The sequence below is a fragment of the Dermacentor silvarum genome, chromosome 8 (genome assembly GCF_013339745.2).
Source record: "Dermacentor silvarum isolate Dsil-2018 chromosome 8, BIME_Dsil_1.4, whole genome shotgun sequence".
In the NCBI taxonomy this organism is placed as follows: Eukaryota; Metazoa; Arthropoda; class Arachnida; order Ixodida; family Ixodidae; genus Dermacentor; species Dermacentor silvarum.
The window spans coordinates 100,479,902-100,501,067 of NC_051161.1; the positions used below are offsets into that span (position 1 = coordinate 100,479,902).

The 21,166-nt window shown below is 50.0% G+C and overlaps 1 long non-coding RNA gene across 1 annotated transcript in view; it reads right to left on the reverse strand.

Annotated features, from left to right (window-relative positions):
• LOC125939748 (uncharacterized) overlaps positions 1-21,166 on the reverse strand; it is a 73,247-nt gene that overhangs the window by 42,384 nt on the left and 9,697 nt on the right. Inside the window, exons 2-3 of the long non-coding RNA XR_007463117.1 lie at positions 4,132-4,254; positions 2,324-2,434 (exon numbers count right to left, since the gene is read on the reverse strand). This is a non-coding gene — a long non-coding RNA (uncharacterized LOC125939748). The remainder of the gene's footprint in view (positions 1-2,323; positions 2,435-4,131; positions 4,255-21,166) is intronic.

Sequence of the window (21,166 nt, forward strand, 5' to 3'; positions counted from 1 at the left end):
GCGTGCGAAAAGTCAGGGACGGCGGTCGATCGGCTGCGAAGGAGCTGCGGCGCACCGAGTCCAGGCCAGCATTGGAGAGCTCCTGATGAACGATAGCTTGGACTAGTGGCACCATCTGGGAGCTATGATCACAAGTACGGCCGCACGTAGAAGCAGGAGACGCAGCGTCAACTTCACGTCGGATGATCTTTTTCACGTGTTCCACGGTGAGCGGCGCCGACGGCTCAGGTACGTCTTCGCAGGACCACGTTGCTGCCGTGTTCGGAAGTCGGGCGAAATTACTGGAAATGCGTCGACTTTTGGCGGCCTCAAAGCGCTTGCACTCTTGGATGATGGCATCGATGGTGTCGCAGTCTTTGCAGATTAGCAGGTTGAACGCATCATCTGCTATGCCCTTTAACACGTGGCCTACTTTTTCAGACTCCGTCATGCTGTCGTCGGCTTTGCGGCAAAGGGCAAGCACGCCCTGTACATAAGTCAGGTATGACTCTGTCGCTGTCTGCGCATGAGATGCCAGCTCCTTCCTTGCTGCTGCCTTTCTACCTGTGGACTTGACGAATAGGGAACGCATCTTTTCCTTGCATGCATCCCAGCTCCCAATTTCCTCTTCATTATTCTGAAACCACACCTTCGCGGTTCCCTTGAGACAAAATAATATGTTTGCCAACATGATCGTCTCATCCCAGGTATTATTCTTACTTGCACGCTCGTACAGGGGTAGCCAGTCCTCGATGTCGACGTTGTCAGTCCCGCAGAATGTGCCTGGGTCCTTTAGCTGAGCCAGGACGACCATTGTCGTTGCAGCCGCCTCGGTGGGCGCAGACACCTCTTCCGCCATCGCGAATAAAGCCAAGCGTCGGCCGCTGCGGAGCTCCGTTGTACCGTGTGGATACCCCGCACCTTCCACCAAAATGCCACGGGGATGAGAGTAGCGAAAGAGATAGGAAAATTTTATTTACACGATATATACAGAGAGAGACGGCTGCAGGCAAGATGGCAGAACAACAACACGAGCGCTACCCAGATCGTCGTCTTCACCGTCTTTTTGGCGCAATCTTCCATGCTCGGCATAGCGCGTAACAATGATTCTAGTTAATATCAAGCAAGCTTGATTCGTATTCATATCGCTTAATACATTTCGGGCAGAGAGAGTCCTATGCAAATCTACTTGAGACAAAATCGATGCTCCCTGCGTTAGAGGGGCGATACATTTTTTAGGAACAGTTTGGCACGCCCTGGGGTTCCTCTTATCCCCAACAATAGTGACAGTCTATAATGCGAAAAAAAGTAACGGATGTAGTGACAGCCAGGCTTCGACAGTTAATCTGTCACGGACAGTGAGCACGTTCGACGCTACGGCGTCAGGTGAAGCCAGGCACTGGCAGCTAAAGCGTCCAACTTGTCTGCGTCCTACGCCACGAGCGCTGTCGCTGTTCGCTCCCGTCTTGCCGGCCCGATTCTCCCAGACGGGCTTCTGCGTACCTATTTCATACAAATTGATACAAATTTCAAATTGGTCCCGTTTTCCTTACAAGAATGCAGTCATGGCAGCCACAATTTCTCAGAGGCCACAACATTTTCGTTTGATGGTTATTTGTGGATGACTTGCTCTGGCACTCCTTTCTCACAAAGTTTTATTTCTATCTATTTTTGTATATATTGTTCTGGCGTGTTTTCCCACTGCATACATAAATCACGAAACAAAGTATGCGAGTCCGCAAACTCAAATGCTCTTCAAGCAATTTAAACAATGCATTGACATCATTGATGTTTGAAATTTCGCCTTTGTTTGCAACGTCCTGAAACACCTTCGAATAGTAGAGCACATCCAATTGCATTAATCGTTGTAATACCACAAACTCGTGGTGAAAAATAACCTTCGATAACATATACAGAAATCCACGACATTGCTGCAAACCCGGAGGACCAAGTTGATGCCAATCTATTTGCTGCCTGTCTATCGCTTTCATGCCAGACACTAGAGCCAGATTTCTAACCTTGCGCAGAGACATTTCACAACGCGGTGACATGGACGCAAGTAGCGACTGAAACACAGCGCATCCTTTCGATGAAGTGGAAAGAACGTTGTTGAAAATTAAGCACTGTATGTCGGTTGTCCTTTCCTGTGCATCTATCCTCAATATGCACTCTTTATTCCAATTTTTTATGGCTGACCAACAAGACCACCACCGCCACCGTCATTCAAGCAATAGCCTGTTATAGCCGCCTGTTACGAATATTTTGTGTAACTTGTGACGTCAGATAAAGCCAAGCATCGGCAGCAAAGTATCGTTAACTTCAAAGGTGGCCACAAAGGACTTACCGATATCGGCACGGGCGTCCTACTGCTCTTGGTCTCTGCACCTGTCTTCGGTAACATCATGTCGCTTCATACGGCATCGCTGGGCAGCTCGGTCTTCCCTTGAGGTTCTTCCTGAAGGTCAAAATAGAGCAAAACTGACAAGCCTAACAAAATACACAAAATCGGATAACAAAAAAGTTAGATGACCAATTACGATGGGCTTGTCGGTAAATGATTATAATTATATAATTGTATTCAGAGGCGATTAAGACTTCATTGAAAGAAGGTGAAGTTGGCACGACGATGCCTTGTGCGTGTTCTAATTTCAACCTAATTAGAGCAATTCATTATCCCTTTTGAAGTCAAAGAGCTCTGCGTTCCTTGTTTTTATTTTCAGAAAAAGAAACGAATCATCGACTCAAAGCCGATGCGCAAATAAATTATTCGCTGCAGGCATTACGATAAACGATTTCACCACTGCTGACGGAACGCTGCACGTCGAACGCCTTAGTACAACATAGTACTATCATCTTCAGCTATGACGTCGTGGTTAGCTCTATACTAAAAACAATGAACTGAAATGGAGTCATCGAAATACATTGTTAATTTTCTCAGCTTTACATCTGGCGTCAACTTCCTGCGCCCATTCAAGTCGGCTACACAATTGTGTGCAGTGTATGCCACATGTGAAAGGATTAACTCGCAGTGAAACATGTTGGTTATTGCCCGTCAAATGTCCTATGCGTGTCAATGCACCATGTAAGATTTTCTTGCAAAAAATCATAGCCATTTTATACCTTGCTCATATTAATTTCCCAATATATTATTTCCGAAAAACATTGTAGCGACGTGACGTGCTTCCAACGTCTGCTCAAGTAGGTGAAACATGGTTCTGCGAGAAAACTAACGGGTCATTCTACGCCAACTGAACAAACCGTGGCGGTCGACCAATATCCATTTCTCTCAAAAAATTACAAAAATTGCAAAAAATCATTACTTGCACAGTATTTTCCCGATCTACTTCAAGGGGGAATAATTTTTTGGCCACTTGAGGGCCGTATAAATTTAACGAAACGGTGGAAAACCAGATGCGAAACAAAATCTGCCATAAATCGAACGTCTCACACATTCGTTCAAAATTCGCGTTTTTGCGTTGTCGGAACATTTTTCTTTATTAAAGTTGCACAAAATACTTTTTAGTCCTGTAACCCTTAGCACCGACGTAAAATTCAGCAAATAACATCGTTCTGTGGAAATTTTTCACAAAAAAATGAAATGATCACGGAAGAAAACCTGGAATTATTTTCATAGAACTGTCATGACAGGTTCTGGTTTAGTGTCGCGCACTCAAGGGCAACCTTGGTGCGAATAATAGACAAAGCCGTTTGTACACTTATAACACTAATATTAGCACTTGCTTGGCACATACGTATGAAAGAGTAAATTGTGTCAAATTGTGTCATATTGTGCCATACTCAAATTGTGCCATACTAGCTATTCTAGCGCAAGAGCATTTTGAGACTAAGCAGCCAGCGCCCGATTTTTAAAAAATGATCAACAATAGAATTGTTCGTAATAGAAAATTTAAACCAACCTCAACTGCTGGAAATGGTGAAGAATAGTGAAGTATTCACTTTCGAACAAAGCATTGTGAATACTTGTGCCACGAATTGGATGAATTTTTTCTTACGAAAATTTTAACGTAACAGCTTTTTAGTGAATAAGCGGCCTCGTTCTCAGGACCGAGCGAAAGCGCTGTTCGCTGCTGTACCATAGCATCACAAAATTGTACACGCCAATAAGTTCTAAGATGATCACAGCAAACTTACCATTTTCAATGCAGGCTTGTCCTTTCCCATAATCGGGGAGCCATTGTCTTCGGGAACCTCCTGTAGGCTTTGGACGGCGTCGCTGTTCGCTTCGTAGGCGCCCACTTTCCAAGACGACTCAAGCTGCAAACATGGAAAGAGCAAAAGTCAGTTTTCACAAACATCACAGAAACCTGAAGAGCCCATCAGGATAGTTTGGTGACTGACGTTGCACTGTCAGGGTTCTTTAACATGCATGCTGGGTGCACGTTGAAGAACCCAAGAATGTCTAGAGTAATCCGTAGACCCCACTTCGGCGTGCCTCATGACATGGTTTTGGCATCTAAAACCACTTAATTATTTTGAATTTTTTACCTGAAGGCATTCCTCTGTGAGAATTCTAGACACTTCCAGATATGAACTGAACGAGGCTGGTTGCTTGAGCTAGTTGGTAATTCATGATAAAAACGACGTACAGCGCGATGGACAAGGACTGAGACGACAAGTGTTTGCCATCTCTATCAGTCCTTGTCCTTCGCGCTGTACGTCATTTTTAACTTCCTGATACCGACATCTTCTCAAGAAAAACGTCTTCTCGTGATACACCCACCATTCGCTTTGTGCTACACGCTATGGAGTCTCTCGTCTTCCATAATGCATCCATAGACATTATACCGCTTTTTGCCGAGCCTGCCTGGTAAGAAAAGTTGCAGTGGCTTAGCTCGGCTATGCCAGGATATACGTAGCGTTAGCAAAGGTTCAGCTGATTATTCCTAGCTTTCCTGGTTGTTTCCTACGCTCAACCGCTAATTGCCAGGCAACTAGCTCGGGATCTGATGAGTCAAGCTTCTCCGTTCTTCTGCGCTGTTGAGCAGCATTTGCGCTCTCCTTCTTCGTGGCTATACCACACTGGCAAACGCCAGTCAGAAGCGCAGCGGCTCCAGCGCAGTGTCAGACGCCGACTGCACAGCGAGCGCGCGCCGGCGCCAGTGCGTCTACCACGGCTACGACGTCACTCCTCTGGAATGCGCAGACCGGCGGCGGTGAGTCGCGCGCGGCGGCGGCGGAGTGCGCGAGAGGTGCCGGCTCCGCTGGCTCCGGTGCGCAAGCCGTGTGACATCACTGATCCTTGCGCATGCGCAGCACGGCTCTTGATGTGCCGCGCGAAACGGGCTTGGCTAGGCCAGTGTAGCTAACGCTACAAAAATGCAGCCCAAATTACAAAGTACCGAAGCTGCGCTACGACGCTGTATTTACCGCCTCCAGCTGCTTGCCGCAGATCTCATGATGGGCAGCCTGGGGCGGTCAAAATTTCTTTATCTCTTTTTTCTTGAAGATGAACCTGCGCATTATGAGGTGGCCTGACGACGATTAACGACCGTATCATGACGATGGCACAGATTAAAATAATGGACGCGGATCAAGACGGAAAATACCGTTCCGAGTATTTCTGATTTTATATGCTTTCGAAGTAAAATGAAGTTAAGACGGAACTCATCTACTTTGACTATCTGCAAAGTCAGGTTCTTTATGTTATCAAAACACGCTAAGTGCGTCTCCAACAAAAGTGAATGTCAGTCGGTTATCAAGCAAATGCATAAAGATACGTATTTAACACAAAGAGAAAAAAGAGATAAGCAAACATACTCTAATAACGATCCCCACAGATAAATAAAAAAGTTGCAGTGGCTTAGCTCGGCTATGCCAGGATATTCGTAGCGTTAGCAAAGGTTCAGCTGATTATTCTTAGCTTATTCTTAATATTATTCTTAAGATAAGATTATTCTTATGAGTCAAGCTTCTCCGTTCTTCTGCGCTGTTGAGCAGCATTTGCGCTCTCCTTCTCCATGGCTATACCACACTGGCAAACGCCAGTCAGAAGCGCAGCGGCTCCAGCGCAGTGTCAGACGGCGACTGCACAGCGAGCGCGCGCCGGCGCCAGTGCGTCTACCACGGCTACGACGTCACTCCTCTGGAATGCGCAGACCGGCGCCGGTGATCCGCGCGCGGCGGCGGCGGAGTGCGCGAGAGGTGCCGGCTCCGGTGGCTCCGGTGCGCATGCCGTGTGACATCACTGACCCTTGCGCATGCGCAGCACGGCTCTTGATGTGCCGCGCGAAACGGGCTTGGCTAGGCCAGTGAACGCTACAAAAAATGTTTCAACAGGGAAAAGCCTACAACACTCAACGGGGATCATACCGAGAAACGTCACACGTAGAGATTTCATCGGGTATCAGTCTGCGGAGTTCAATGGCCGAATGCTGCTGAGTGATTCCATAGCGGTTGTCCGGTGCTCATGCTTGCCATTCCTTGAACACTACTCTTCAGTCACTGTTATTAATAAGGTGTCGCCCGAAGTCCGTTATCTGACCCCATTGCTGGGTGTAAACTCTGCGGGTATGGCTCCAGCAGCCCATCGTTGCCGCAGCTCCGCACCCCTCCCTACCAACATCTCGCCTCGACAGAATCCTGGCCAGATGGAAGACAACAGCTAGAAGATCCACGAAATTCTGCCGACTCGGTAAAGGTCTGGCGAGTCCAGCTTCAAGCACCCGTCAAACTCCCACAACTGTGCCCCAGCCGCCTTTCCTTCTCTGAATCGCCTAGGTCCCCGTCCCACCCACTGATCTCTCCTGCTAATCCTCTTCCTAGAACTCCAGCATTGTTTCTTCTCATTGGTGGTGCTCTTCTGACTGTTTCTCTTGCGCCATCACGCGCGCTCGCGCCGAGGGCTACCGCTCGTTTTCGTCGTCATCTTCTAAACACATCAGCTGCCAGCCAAGACACCTCATGTATGAGGCGTGTACTACAGCCTGGCTCCTCTCACGCGCTTCGTTATAGACACGCTACGCCGTTTAGCTGCACCACAGCAAAGTCCACACAACGTCCTGGCGTCGCCTGTAAGATCGCATGGTGTCAGTGATTGCAGACGTAAGAGCCGTGTGCTGCAGCCGATCACACTCGTGATTCCCTTCGGCCACGCTGCGCCATCTAGCGGTGGGCCCGCGAAGTCCAAGTGTGGCTGGCCTCCGAGATGTGTGGCGCGCTCATTCGTCATGTAGCATAGCATACCATAGCAGACAACTGCGTATCGATAGATGACCCTCCCAATCCTAACACCCTAACTTTAAGCCCAACGCATCCCTAACTTTAAGCCCTGCGTATATGCATGTGACACGAGCATGTTCGTCACGGTAGCGGCAAGACGACGATGACGGCGATGGCATGGCGACTAGTTAATAAACATTGCAACCTGTTATGTTACTACTTGGGTCAATCACGAAGTTGGTTCAGTCTAACACGGCGTCTTAAAACGCTACAAAAGCTACGGGGGAAGTATGGGAGAAACGGGCATGTTCTCGCGTTTATAAGCAACTTGTTGTACGTGACGTAATGCACGCGATAGACAGCGGTACGTGCGTTTCATTCACAAGCTCATGGCCTCATGAAAACTGCTGTGTGTGCACATGCTCTAGTCACTGCTGTGCGGCGTGAAGCACGCGCTAGACGTCTGAAATGACAGCTCACGATCAAGAGGAGGAGTATGCGTGCAACTGCGGTGTAGTGAAGTAAAGCAAAACCAATCGGGGCTTAACGGTTGAAGCACATAGGGATATTGCGCTAGCAGGCGGGGTTTTGATCTCAGCGTCGGGGAAATTTCTTTAGTTTAAGAGGCAGGATACAGAGCAGTTTCGGATCCTACCGATTCGCAAAGCGCAAGAGATTAGCCAAAGCATGCACCGCATTAAAATTATCGGTGTGGTGGGGAACCAAGCGGCTGGCGATAAAGAGATATGGCGGTGATCAGCCAATGAGATCAGACAAAGCCAAGATCCTTGATACCCCCTATGGTCCGGAGCCACCGACGATGGAGCGAGGTCCGAGGATGCATGGTATTCCGCGGCTACCGGGAACCACCGGCAAATATCCACGGTGATAGCGCATGCGACGACTGCGAAGCGCCAGGCCCGACTGTATATGGGTGCTTTCTAAAACCGTTAAGCCCAAACCGCACGTACGCTTGCCGACGCGCGCAACTTCGCGTCTACGCGCATTGCGCCTGCCACATCTCGCGAGGAATGGTGGTTTGCATCCACAAGAGACTCACGACAGCGCGCGCTCACTGGGCTTGCTCATAGATGCCTTGGAAGATCCCACACCTCGTACTTTGTTACGGAGAGTGTTTCAAAATGTTTCAATATCCATAAATGTAAATGTTATATTTTTAGTGCTGATCAGCATAAAAAGAAGAGAAAATTCACCGATTACGATAATCCCTAATGAGAAATTTTTAGCGCAGCTCTGTACGTGTTTTGATTTCGCGATCTATTGGCTTGCGTGGACAACGTCTCGTGGGGCACGTTGCAAACGGAGTGAGGCGCGATTGCCTCGCTAATCCGGAGATTGCGATCCACAGCAGCCACCGCAGACAGACCTCCGCTCATGCAGCGTTTTGTTTCCGTACAGCCGACGCCAGCTACTCTGGCGCCATCTCGTAGCCATCGTGGACGCAGAGCCCGTCTTGCGCGGCACTAGGCGTTTTTTCTAACGCTTTCGCCGTACTCTCCTCCTTCGCTTCCCGCCTCATGTTCCCGCTGCACCCTCCTCCTCCTCCGCTTTCCTCCTCGCACTCTCTTCGCTATTGCCATCTTTCATCACTCGCTGCGCTCCGCGTTCGCTCTTTCATCCTTCGCTGTGCTCGTTCGATCGGTTACACTGAGGGTGCCGACGCCGACTGGCGCCTAGGAATTGAGCTCTAAAAGCACTTTCTCGCATGATGTAAATCTGGCTCACTGAAAGGTGATTGTACAACGCCGTAGCTGTGTAGCCAGGCGCGCCGGTTCACCGTAAAGCGGAGCCGGTTCACCGGGACATAGCCTCCTATATAGGAGGCAACGACCGGGATCGCGCCGCGTTTCGACGCGTACGAGCCTTTCGACTCGTCCGCACATGTGTGGGCGGGCGTCCGCAAGCGTGAGTGTGTTCTGGACTTAGGTAGCTCCGACTCGTGACCTGTGACCTGGTATGTGTCATCAACCCCTCCTCCCCGTCTCCGCCACCGATGCCCTCCGCGCCAGCACAAGCCCAAACCAGTGCCAAAAGCACGGCCCACACCTGCCCACCCGAAACCACGTAAACTGACATATCGTGAGCATCGACACGTTCATGTTCTGATCTGAGGCACGTACGGGTAATGTTTTTTTTTTCTTTTTGTTATTTATTTGCAGGCATCCATTGTCATAACCGCAACTGCTGGTGAAAGGCCGCTTCAGTGGAATTTGGGCTGTGTGAAAGGTCTGCCGTCTTTGCGTTTTCCTCGACCAGTGTCACTCACGCGGAACACATTGTTGCCTCGGTAACGCTGATTTTCTTGAGCTTTGTTGAATCAGTGCAGACGAACTCAATGCGAATATAGTATCGCATTACGCTTAGCGGATATTGTCAAGAAAGCTTGACCCACGTCATTTTCATTCGGCATTCCCGTAATTCTTGCCTTTTTTTTCTATTCTTACACTTACAACTGCTGTGAAGATGTGTAGTGCGATGTGCACAGCCGTTGTACCCGCTATTTCATCTTCTCTTGTATGGCAATACCTACGTTGATAGACTTTGCTGGGTTCTCTAGACATTTCAGTGAATAAATGGTATTGATGAATGCTCAATCTGCATGCTCACGCTCACATGTCAAAGCGACTTTTTTTTTCGGTCTGAATCACATTACTATTTTGGGATCACCGCGCTGTCTTGTTGTCTTGTCAAAGGTTCCCGTAATTTTTTTTTGTCTGAAATATTTCAAGCAATATGTGTACCGAAACCCAAGAGGTGTCTTTCATTCCATTTGCTAAATTATTTTTTAGCCGCTTAGATGCATAAAACGCATAAAATTTCCAATGACGTACATAACACAGCAGTGCATTCACATAAAAATCTAACAAAATAGTCGTGTTCATATACACTAAGCATAGATTCACATTCCCAAACAATTATCCTACGGAAGCAATCGCTGCTCTAAAGCACTCACTTAAATGGAGCTGATGTATTGGGGGACTTTTTTTGTTTAAGGGCCTTTTTTTATGCATGTCACAGTACAGACGGAGACACAGGGGAACGAGATAGAAAACATCGTCCGCTTTGGCCACTGTTTAGCATTCACATTTTAATTTATTCGCAGATTTCTTTCTCTATCGCCGAAACAAAAAGAAGCCTAGATCGTTGCCGGAGTAGCCACGAACCCCTTGATTTGCATATAGCAGCGAACAGCAGTGGGAGGACACCCGCCGTGGTTGCTCAGTGGCTATGGTGTTGGGCTGCTGAGCACGATGTCGCGGGATCGAATCCCGGCCACGGCGGCCGCATTTCGATGGGGGCGAAATGCGAAAACACCCGTGTACTTAGATTTAGGTGCACGTTAAAGAACCCCAGGTGGTCCAAATTTCCGGAGTCCCCCACTACGGCGTGCCTCATAATCAGAACTGGTTTTGGCACGTAAAACCCCATAATTTAAAAAAAAGCAGTGGGAGGACACCAGAGAACACGGCTGAAAGCAGCAGTTCTGCGTGTAGCCACGTTGTAGAGCGAGGAGTTTCGTTTTGCCATACCCTAGACAAGATGGCGGATGGCATTTCGCTGCAAGTTGACAGATGGCGGTTGTCATATAGACCTTTTCACAAACCGGCGTTTGAGTAGCGCCATTGCCCGGCACGGGCGACGCCTAGGGTCAGAACATGTTATGCCGCCATTTTGGACTGTGAGCCTTGCGGGAGCAGGCCGGCTGCACTTAGGTTATGTGATCTTCGCCGAGCATTATTTCGATTGTTCTCTTCCGCTTCGCTTGTCTTGTGCCGCTTGACTTGTTACATGTTTCACGTGCTCGCTTGGGCACTCAGTGTGAAGTGCAATGGCAACAGCACGCCTAGCCAGTGGACGTGGCGTTCTGTCGTCGGTAGCGGCGGCAGACATGTCTGCTTCGTCGAGACTGGGCGTGCTAATCAGCTGTATTTTTCATTGTGATTGCTGGGCACATGTGACTGTAGTCGTCGATTAATGTGATCACCATTACCTTTCGCGGTTGAGGGTTACCTAATTTACCGACAGCAGGTGCGTACGTAGCTGTCGGGCAATGCTTACAACCAGGCGCTGGCGGCCCGCCGACGCGTGTCAGCGGTTGAAATATATGCGGTTGTTACTCCATATGACTCCGACGCAACCCAACAACTCATGCAAAATTTATTGGATCTGATGGAGCGCAGGGTGCTTATAACCAAAGGTCAAAGCAGAAGCGTAGCGCTCGAGCAACGCGGTACCTGCAGCGAACCGACGCGCGACAGTGATCACAGATGCCAGCGCAACTGATACAGCCGAGGTGCTAAATCTCGAAATTACCTTTATGTGCAGGCCCGCGCAGGGCGCGTGTGACCGTAGACACAATGTTTTGGTGGACACAGGGGCTGCATACATCTTCCATAGGACACGATTTTTACAGATCGCTGCGAACTGTATTTACCGACTAGTTCTCTTGCAGAATGCTTCGATTTGTCTCATACCGGTGTCACACGGCCACTTTTGATAGCGATCGAGCTCGATCTGGATCAGAATGTTCGACCACGATTGGTTCCCTTCCACAGATTGAGCAAAGGATTTCTCGATCCAGATCGGGCTCGATCACGATCAAAAGTGCGCCGTGTGATCCCCCTATTAGGCACTGGAATGAAGTCGTGTTTGAAATAATAACAAATGTAGCCTATGCCACTACATACGAGAAAATATTGCATCGAAGAGCTGAAAATTCTCGCAACCTATTGGGAAATGTGCCGAAAAGGGCTTGCCAAAATGCGTTATTTAACTTATGTGTGCGTTGGTTCATCTTAGACTGAAATGCTAAGTCCTCAGGTGATGCAGGAAGCCGGTGAAGCGCGACCATACCACATCGGTAGTGGTCTCGCGGAGTGCTGTGTTGTGGACACACTATAGTCCCCAAAATCATTATTTTCCGCTAGTTGTTTGGGCACCCATAAAGTGCACAGTGCTGGCCTGTAGCCTCTTGATGAGTATATGTCATTATTTACGAGCGTAAGTCATTCGTGACAAAAATAAACGGAAACATCGAAGGAGAGCTACCACTCCGCAACGCAAGCGCAAGGCACTCACAGTCCAGGCCAAACAGGCAACACTGACACATACTCTCGACGCCAGACCGTCGGAAGCGCCCTCGTGAAAACGTCTATTGAGCAGCCCCTATATATACGTGACACGCTAAAGGTCTTTACTAATGTCATAATTTTCTATAGTTTTGTGAGCAGGAAACATCTAGATAACATAACCCACATGAGGGGACATTGATACGGGAAGGAAGGACACAGAATCGCCGCCTAATTTCTGCAACGTTGAAACAGCTTTACCGACCAGCTTTGACGGCGTTGTTGAAACTAAGCGCCGTGTTTGTCACACTTTCCTGCGTGCCTGTCCCTGTGTTTCGTTACACTTCATCGTAACACGAATATCAACAACCCGGCATTACCACCTTCGTCTGCACAATAAAACCTCATACAAACCTATTACAAGTAGTTAATTTTAACCTATGAAGTCAGGTGAAGTAAAGCACTGGCAGCGAAGCTTCGACAGTTTCAAAAGTGACCACGAAGAGCTTACGGATCTTGCAAGGTGCATCATTTCCAATCATGATCTTGTGGCCAGTCTTCGGTAACCTCACGTCGCTGCAGACGGCAACACTAGCTTGCTCGCTTCGGTCTTGTCTTTGCCTGAAGTTCGAAAATTGACAGAATTTTACTATAACATGCTTCACTAGAACTAAAACGCGAGATAATGAAGATAATGAAGTTACGAGCACGCGTAAGGACACCGCGAATATGTACCGGTGCGTCGAGGCACAAACGGAAAGGGCGTGAACGAGGTCGCGGACGCTACATTGATCTCGAAAGCGCATATTGCTGCTATCAATATGCAGAGCGAAAGCTCATATTGCATAGACGCCTCGAAAATGCAGAGCGAGCACCGCGGCGTCGAAGCAGAAACGGAAAGGGCGCGAACGCTGCGATTCTCTTCTCCACCTGCAGGCACCTTTCTCCTCCGGCACTCACTTCCCTCGCGGCGACGAAAATAATCTCGGCGATTTGACAGACGGGCATCTAGACTTGCGCGTAAGATGGTCACCCTGCTTAGTATAGTTTAATTCTACCGAAGAAATTGGCGTAACCTTACAACTAGCATACCACCTATTCTAGGTAAAAGAGTGATCGTGAGAAGAATGTAGACACGAGAGCATTCAAGCATTGACGGATAAAAAAGACTAACCTCCAGAAAGTTAACAGAACACGTCTTACAGGACAGAACGGTGGCATTGCTCTTGTGCCAGAACATCGCACTATTCTAAGAGCGAGCAAGTTTCAGGGTGGTCAAGATGAGCTTACTGCATTCGGCAGGCTTGTGCGTCCCCCAAGCCACGCACAGCCAGTATTCGGTGTCCTTATGCCACTTCGGACACAACAGCTGTTCTCTTCGGACTTGCCCCGACCACGTCTACCATTATCGAAGGCCCTCGCCCTCGGGAAAAGTAGACGGAAGGCTGCGATCACTGCGATGGCACTGGGCTGTTCGCTTCCGTCCTGCCCGGTTTCAGCGGTCATCTTCGACTGGCTCCTCTGCAAAGCGTGAAAAGCAAAATATCGCAGTTTCGCCCAAAAAGGCACAGCATCAAGTGCGATAGAAAATTATTAGACAGCTATACGAAGTAAGGATAGTAGTTTTATTGCCCGTATAAACTCGTAAACATTTCCTTTCTAACTAAATAAACGAGCATGGTGTCACACGCGCACAAGCAAACCTGAGCATCTCACTCGATGTCTGCGAACACTCGCTGTCGTAACGTTGGCGTCAGGAAGCGCAGCAGCGATCAAATCGGCTTTCGTGTTACCTCTCGATTCAACGCGAACCAAGCGGCGAGATCAAAGCGCACATGAAGCGACCACCACTCGGTGCACCTAGACTATATCCCCATCGCAGATCGCTTTCACAAACGCTGCCCCGTTTTTTTTTTTTTTTTTTTCTGCTAAAAGGATTGCGTAGCTTGCACTAGTGGCGCAAGGCTAAATAAACAGCGGACCTGATCGGCACCTAGCTCACCTGGCCTTACGGGTTATACTTTCCCGCAATTTATTTATTATTGATCGATTATCGATTAGCTATTGATTGGCTATTATCGGAAGGTACTGGCCACTAATTTGGGCTAGGCCAAGCACTACCAATTCATCTCCAAGATTTCCCGGAATTTCTTGATTATTCATCGATTAGCTATTGATTCGCTATCGATTGGCTATCGCAAGGTATTGGTCACGCATTTGGGCTAGGCTAAGCACTATAAAACGTCATCCCCAGCATTTTCCGGAATTTATTAATTATGGATCGATTATCGATTAGCTATTGATTGGCTATCGAATGGCTATCGCAAGGCAAAGCGAGGTGAAGCTATGCGCAGTGACGTCATCGCTAGGCAGAGTTTTTACGAACGCTACGCGGGGAAACAAAAAGCTGTCACAGCAGCGCTGTTAAAAAGCGGGACCGGTGAAGTTGAACGATGCTGTTACCCGCGTATTCAGAAATGCACCTTAACCTGAAGCTCACGGTTGACTTGGTCGAAATAACGCTCACCGTGAATGCGCCGAAGAAAGCGCAATGAGTGTCTTGTACACTTTCACGTCGGGCGTCGTCTAGATAAAGTCAAGCACGGATTTAATGTGCATTTCTGAATACAGGAATTAACGTCGCCGTCCAACAATTTATATTGCAATATTAACTACACGAACGCTCGAGACCCAAGAACACCGTCGTTGTCAAGCATTCATTCAACGGCGCACGCGCGGCCTCCAGCGTAGCGATCGACATGCTGTATAATGCCAGCACTGAAACGCGTCATGCACCATGCGCGTACTGCAGCTGGGTTCCGCTCCAGCGCTTCCCTCTGTCCCAAGCTGACGTCGTCAGAGAGACAGGCAGAAGAGCGACAAATGACCAGTGATCCATGTCCAGTGACCCAAGTTAGCGACAAAGAGGTTCATTGGAGAACGGCACATACCCAAGTGCCAACCCACCTAAAGACCCATGTTGGTCCAACGGTCGGTTTCGATCCTGCGGTCCCCTCAACACAACAAACCGATTATCCACCGATTAGAGCATGGACTTCACACTACTCGTTGAACCAAGTTGGCGCGAAACAGGTTAGATACGCACATACAAACAAACGGACAGACACGCAAACCTACCGCAACATGGGTGAAGCTAGATTCGCAAATAATGCTAATCGAATAAACAATGGAGGAACATGAGCGGAAGAAAGCCAATAGCCACATCGAATGTACTGGATGTGATCGCGAGTTTGCAACAAGGGGAATCTCTGGAGAACATCACGTGGCACGGGTTCAGTCGATTTATAGTGGAGCAGTGAAATGAGGAAGGCTCTCGCATCTTGACGTAGAAACAGCGCAAAAAAAAATGAGACAAGAAAAACAGACAGGATAGGCGCTGTCCCGTCCGACTTGTATTTAAGGCGAAGTTATATATTCATTTCCTTATTTATTTTTATAGCGGCCGCTGAGATTCAAACACCTTTTGCCGTGTTTGAAGGCTTTTGGGTGTGTGCAAGAGTGACTTGCAAAGAATCAATACAGCTGGGCAGGTGAATTGGGCTAGCGGTAAATGTTGCTGAGAGGTGAAGGTGTATTTAGGACATGTTGCAAAGCACCTTGACTCTTATTTCCAAGTCGTTCGTGGTCGTAAGTATTCGCTGCAAGGCAACGCAATATGTTTTTTTTTTTTTTCAATTAGCAACATGTGGGACAAATCTTTTCTCCTAACAATGATCCCAGTCTATCTCACGTAAACGTTTATAGTGTAGCGATGTAGCCTACGTACAATGCTATCGCATCAGGTGCAGCCAGGCACGAGTAGCATACAGTGCCGGGTCTTTCAAAGCGGCCATGTCAAACTTACTTGCGTCCTTCGACATGATACCATGAGCCGTCATTGGCACCAACCCATTGCCCCGGGGACTGTCGCTGTTCGCTCCCGTCCTGTCGCCATGATACACGTGGACTGGCTTCTACACAAAGCGTGCAAAGAGAGTAACGTGCAATTATAATCAAACGCCAACGAGTTACGATCATCTATGACACAGCGTTCACCGAATAAACGCCTCCTTAATAAAGGCGGCTCTGACCGAATGGAGTGCCAGGAAGCACCAGTGAAGCGCGCTGTTGATTTTATAAAATTGCAGATCCCCCGCTTCACTTTATACTGCAGCTACAATATTTGTGAAGGTAATTCTAGAAACGTCTACATTCGAGATACTGTCGCGCCCACCGACGCCGCTACGCGGGGATCGACGTTCAGGTCGGCGCCCTCGGCCGGCGCCTTGGTGCCGGCTGCAAAAGGCGACGAAATTAAACGTGGGCGGCGCGTGCCCGATGCGCAAGCACGGCACGCGCAGTGTTCTAGAAGCCGGCTGCGCTGGTCCTCTCGGCCGGGCGATCCACGGCGACCCCTCGGTTCCTTATAGTACCACATTGTATTATAAATAGATCGCGGTCACGTTTAGGCATATTCACTGCGAGAGCTCCTTGGAAATATTCAGTAAGAACACACTCAGTAAATAAAGGCGTACCTTCTGTCCCACATAAACACACATTTTGTAAATATTCATGTACATAGCGCACCAACAAAATGCAATCTAAGCACCAAAGGGAAAAGTGGACAGCTAGCCGTCTCTTAGCTAAGCTACAAACGAAACACCTACGGGTTTCTCAAAAAGAAATCTTCGCAATTGAATTTAAAAAATTCGTCCTAGTCCAGGACGTCAAGTTTTCGCATTCACGAACTTTCCTCCACCTTGCAGCATTTCGCAGAACTGATTTTCCAGACTATGAACACTTTAAGTTGCATAGTGATAAACGAGTTCGCAAACACTTTAGTGGGAAATGTCGGAGAACTACGACCGATGCGTATGCCAAGTGTGGTTTAAGATACTCCCACTGCAGAATGGCGGCCAGACAACGTCACAAGAAGCGATCCTTGCGACGGAACTGCAGGACCGTAGGACAAGAGCACAGAGACCGTGCTCGGTGGCCCGCTGAACACCAGCTCAGGGTGTAGAAAGTTGCCTCAGGAGCTCCAGGCATAGGCAGGAGCTCGGTACCCGCCGCCCGACAGCCTGCTGCTGCTGCTGAATCAGCAACTGCTGCACACCGCGATCTAACAAGACGCGAGGCCGTCCAATGGCAAAACCTACATACAAGCAGGCAGCTTCCCACACCCCATCTTATACAGTAAAATCTTTCCGCAGCAAATAACACCTCGGTGCAAACACTGCTCAGGTCCGGCCACTCTCATACACACGGCGTGGAACTTCTACGCACTACAACACAGACAACGCAAACAAGCCAGAGTCGCGGGAGTCCCTCCTACGTACCTCCTATCCAGCAGACCAACGCAGGCTCATCCAGCGTGCGGTGCAGGCCGCGGAATCCCAAGGGATCCCCGCTGACCTCCTAAGCCAGCACAACCGGTCCTTCGACTGGTCTCCTCTTTTTGGGCGAAATAAAGAATTCACCATCACCACCGCCTGGTGCCTTGTTCCACTGGCTTCTACCTCAATGGCGCCACCTCCGCGTTCCACGCGCGCGCCACGAGGCTCTTCGGCGTCTTTTCTTTTTCTTTCCACTCTTTTTCTTGTACCGTTGAAAGATCCCACTCGTTTCTTCTTCGTCGTCACCTTTTGTTTGCAGCGGTAGCCCGTGCACCTCCTGACAAACGCACATATGGAGGTTTTTGTGGCTATGAAGGGATATCTACGGGCGCGTGGTTCTTGCACATGTGTTACCGCACAAGTAGTCCGGCAGTGTTTTGACAGTGCTATTGGTTGCTCGGAACAGACACTCAATCGACGAAGCTTCCACGTGCGACGGTTTCGCGTTTTCCCAAACGCGGAACGGAACATACGGAATGTAAGTAAACTTGTACACTCAGTGAGTGCGTTCTCTTATTTATTTACATGTGGCTAATGAGGTGTTTCTCTTCCCCAGGCCTAACTAGCGTAGATTAAAACACGAGAATTTTTTCAGAAGTGCTCCCACTTGTGCACGCTATGCCTCCGTAGCTTTCCCTTCATAACCGCAAGCTTGGACCCGGAAGTGAAACTACCGCTTCTGGACCACGTCCGGCTGGCGGCAGACGCCAGTGGTGCCCTGGACTTGGAGCTCCACCCATGTAGCTCCTAAACCCCTTCCCTTTTACCTCAGCAAATGTTAGTCTTCTTCATAACCACAGAACGTTGTCCTCGAGTATAGCTAATTTCTACGCTATCAATCCCGTTCGCTAGCTTCCAATCGCCTCCTTCGCAGCGGAACCCAATCAGTGGTACAATCTAAGCTTACTCGAAGTGCTGAATCGTCCAGCGGCAGCGTAATCTGGCGTAGTCATCTTATTAAACTTTCTTTTTTTATTTTATGATTGAAACAAGTCAATCTTCGTCATATAAACCTCTTCATCGGGTGAAGAGGAAATGCTGTGAGGCGAGCCTTTACTCCTCTCTGGTTAACCATCGTTACAGAGTGCTTGCGCGGTGATTTTTACAGCGAAGCTTTTAAGGGTTCATTCTTCGGTGGTCGCGTCTGGCAATAGAAAAAAACTGTCATTGGCTGTATGCTGTATGTGCGAGTGAAAGCGCGCGAGGTCGAGGGACACGCGCTTTCACGGAGAGCAAGCGCACGGCGGAGAGCAAACGCACGGTGGAGAGCAAACGCGACTTCCCTGTGGAACGGGAGCGAGGAGGGCATCGAGGCACCCTAGAGTGTGCGTGTGTGTGCCCGCTCTCCCACTGCGACGAATGCGCGCAGCCCTGCCGGCCTCCTGCTGCCTGTGCCGCCGACTCTGGAGAGAGCACCATGGCCGCCGCGCTGAGCGGTCGCACGTCACCTCGGCTCCGCTACATTTGCCCGTTCTGACCGGTCCACCTCGCTATCGCCCCAGGCGCTGTGCCGGAGATTCGAGCCCTTATCGGCGGGACCCTGAGGACCCCCCTCTCAACCGGCAAGACCATCCCACCTCCTCCTATTGGTTCGAGAAGAACGAAGCAGGCGCTGACCCGCTAAGCCTCGCAAGTAGGCCTAGCTCGCACTCGGCGAGCAATGACCTGCTAGGCGTCGTGACGTGGCCTCCTTAATCCCATGGATACACCACCTACGACATCGGGTCTACAAGCCGGACAATCTCCGGCCATGCAGCCCCTTCCAGCCCACCCAACGCCCCAGCTCGCGGACCTACAGGAGCTGGAGGAACTTACCTCGGCCAGTGACGACGACCGAGCCTCCTCCCCGCTACTCCGGCAGGCTGCCCAACAACAAAGGACACAGTCCGACACCAACTGGGAATTGGGACTCTCCCGGCGCCAGTAGCAAAAACAAAAGCGCCAGGACCGAGCACGAGAACTGAAAGGCCAGGCTACAGGGCCGGCCGGAATTCAGTACCCGCCAGGCTCTGCCAGCAACGCGCAGGTAAACAATTCGCCTCCTACCACGCAAACGGCAGCGACGCGCGACGCGTCCGCAGCCAACGCCAAGAGTTCGCCCGGAGAGACGCGCCCGCCGCGTCGCCGGCTGCCGCCGCTACCTCGGAACGACTTCAAGATCATTCTGCGCCCCAAAAAGGGCCTAACCATCAAGACACTCACAACTCACCAGGTGTGCCGGGCTGTGGTCGCAGCCTGCAATTACCATCCCAAGTGCACCCGCAACGACTTTATTGTGCGGATCCGTACAGGGTCGAACATTATTATCGCAAGAACTCCACACATTGAAACAGCTGAGCTCCTTCGTCCAGTGTCCATGCACGCCCTTGGCGGGAGCAATCATGACTTCAACACCTATGTAGCGGCCCCTGACAACACTCTACGGGGTGTTATACATGGTCTGGACCCTGGAATTCTCCAGATGAACTCAAAGCTAACCTGCGAGTGCGGACGCAGGGCGTTACTATCCATAGCCCGCATGCTTGGGACATCGAAGACGGTCGTTATAACTTGCGAAGACTCCCTTGTGCCCTGTTACGTTCTCTACTACGGGGGTGGGGGAGGTAGAGTGCCACCCTTATCGTCCAACCCGACAAGTGTGCCAGGTGTGCTACCAGCCTGATCATCGCTCGGACGTTTGCCCCACCCCTGACGCTGCCGTGTGCCGCCAGTGTGGCCTTTGAACCCCACTGAGAACCACCTCTGCACTCCTCAGTGCAAGTTCTGTAAGGAGGGACACCTCTCACGGGCCACGGAGTGCCCTCAACGTCTCAAAACTCTTCGCCGTAGTAGAACCCCTCAACGCCAGCCGCCAAGCGCGGCCGCCGGTGGTTCACCAACGATAACGACTTCTCAAAGACCCCTTCCCGGTTCCGCTCCCGATCACAGTTCTTTCCGCCTCTCCCACCAGCCGGCCTGGACCAGCTTCAACCCTCCCAGCCAGCGCAACGCAGCTCCCGCACCCAGCCGGAACGCCACGCCACCCTAGACCAACGCACCGGCCTGCAAAGAAGGGTTCCGCTGGACCAGCCGGCTGGCCTGCCGCCCCTCCGCCCGACAGAGCCGCAACGGTAAGCTGGTCAACTGTGGCAGAAACCCCCGTCGCCCCGCGCTCAACCCCCCACCCACACTTCAATACGAAGCACTGGCCCACGAGAACCAGCAGCTTAAGAAAGAACTCGCACAACTTAAAGCCGAACTCTGCCGCTGGAAGTCTCAGTCTACTCCGCCACTGGAAGACTCAAAAACATAATCACAAACTTAAAGTCAAAATTGCCCAACTCACCCACCACCCAAGCGGAGGAATACGCCGCCAGCCTAGCCCAACTCAACTGGGCGAATTTCACGGACAACCTTAAGGCTTTTTGGGGACGGCGCGCACGTGGTGCATTTTTCGGGCTCATCGACCCCACCCGCAGCAAAACTGGAACAAGGCCGTCCATCGCCTCATTCACACATTTGACGGTACTGACAACGACCTTC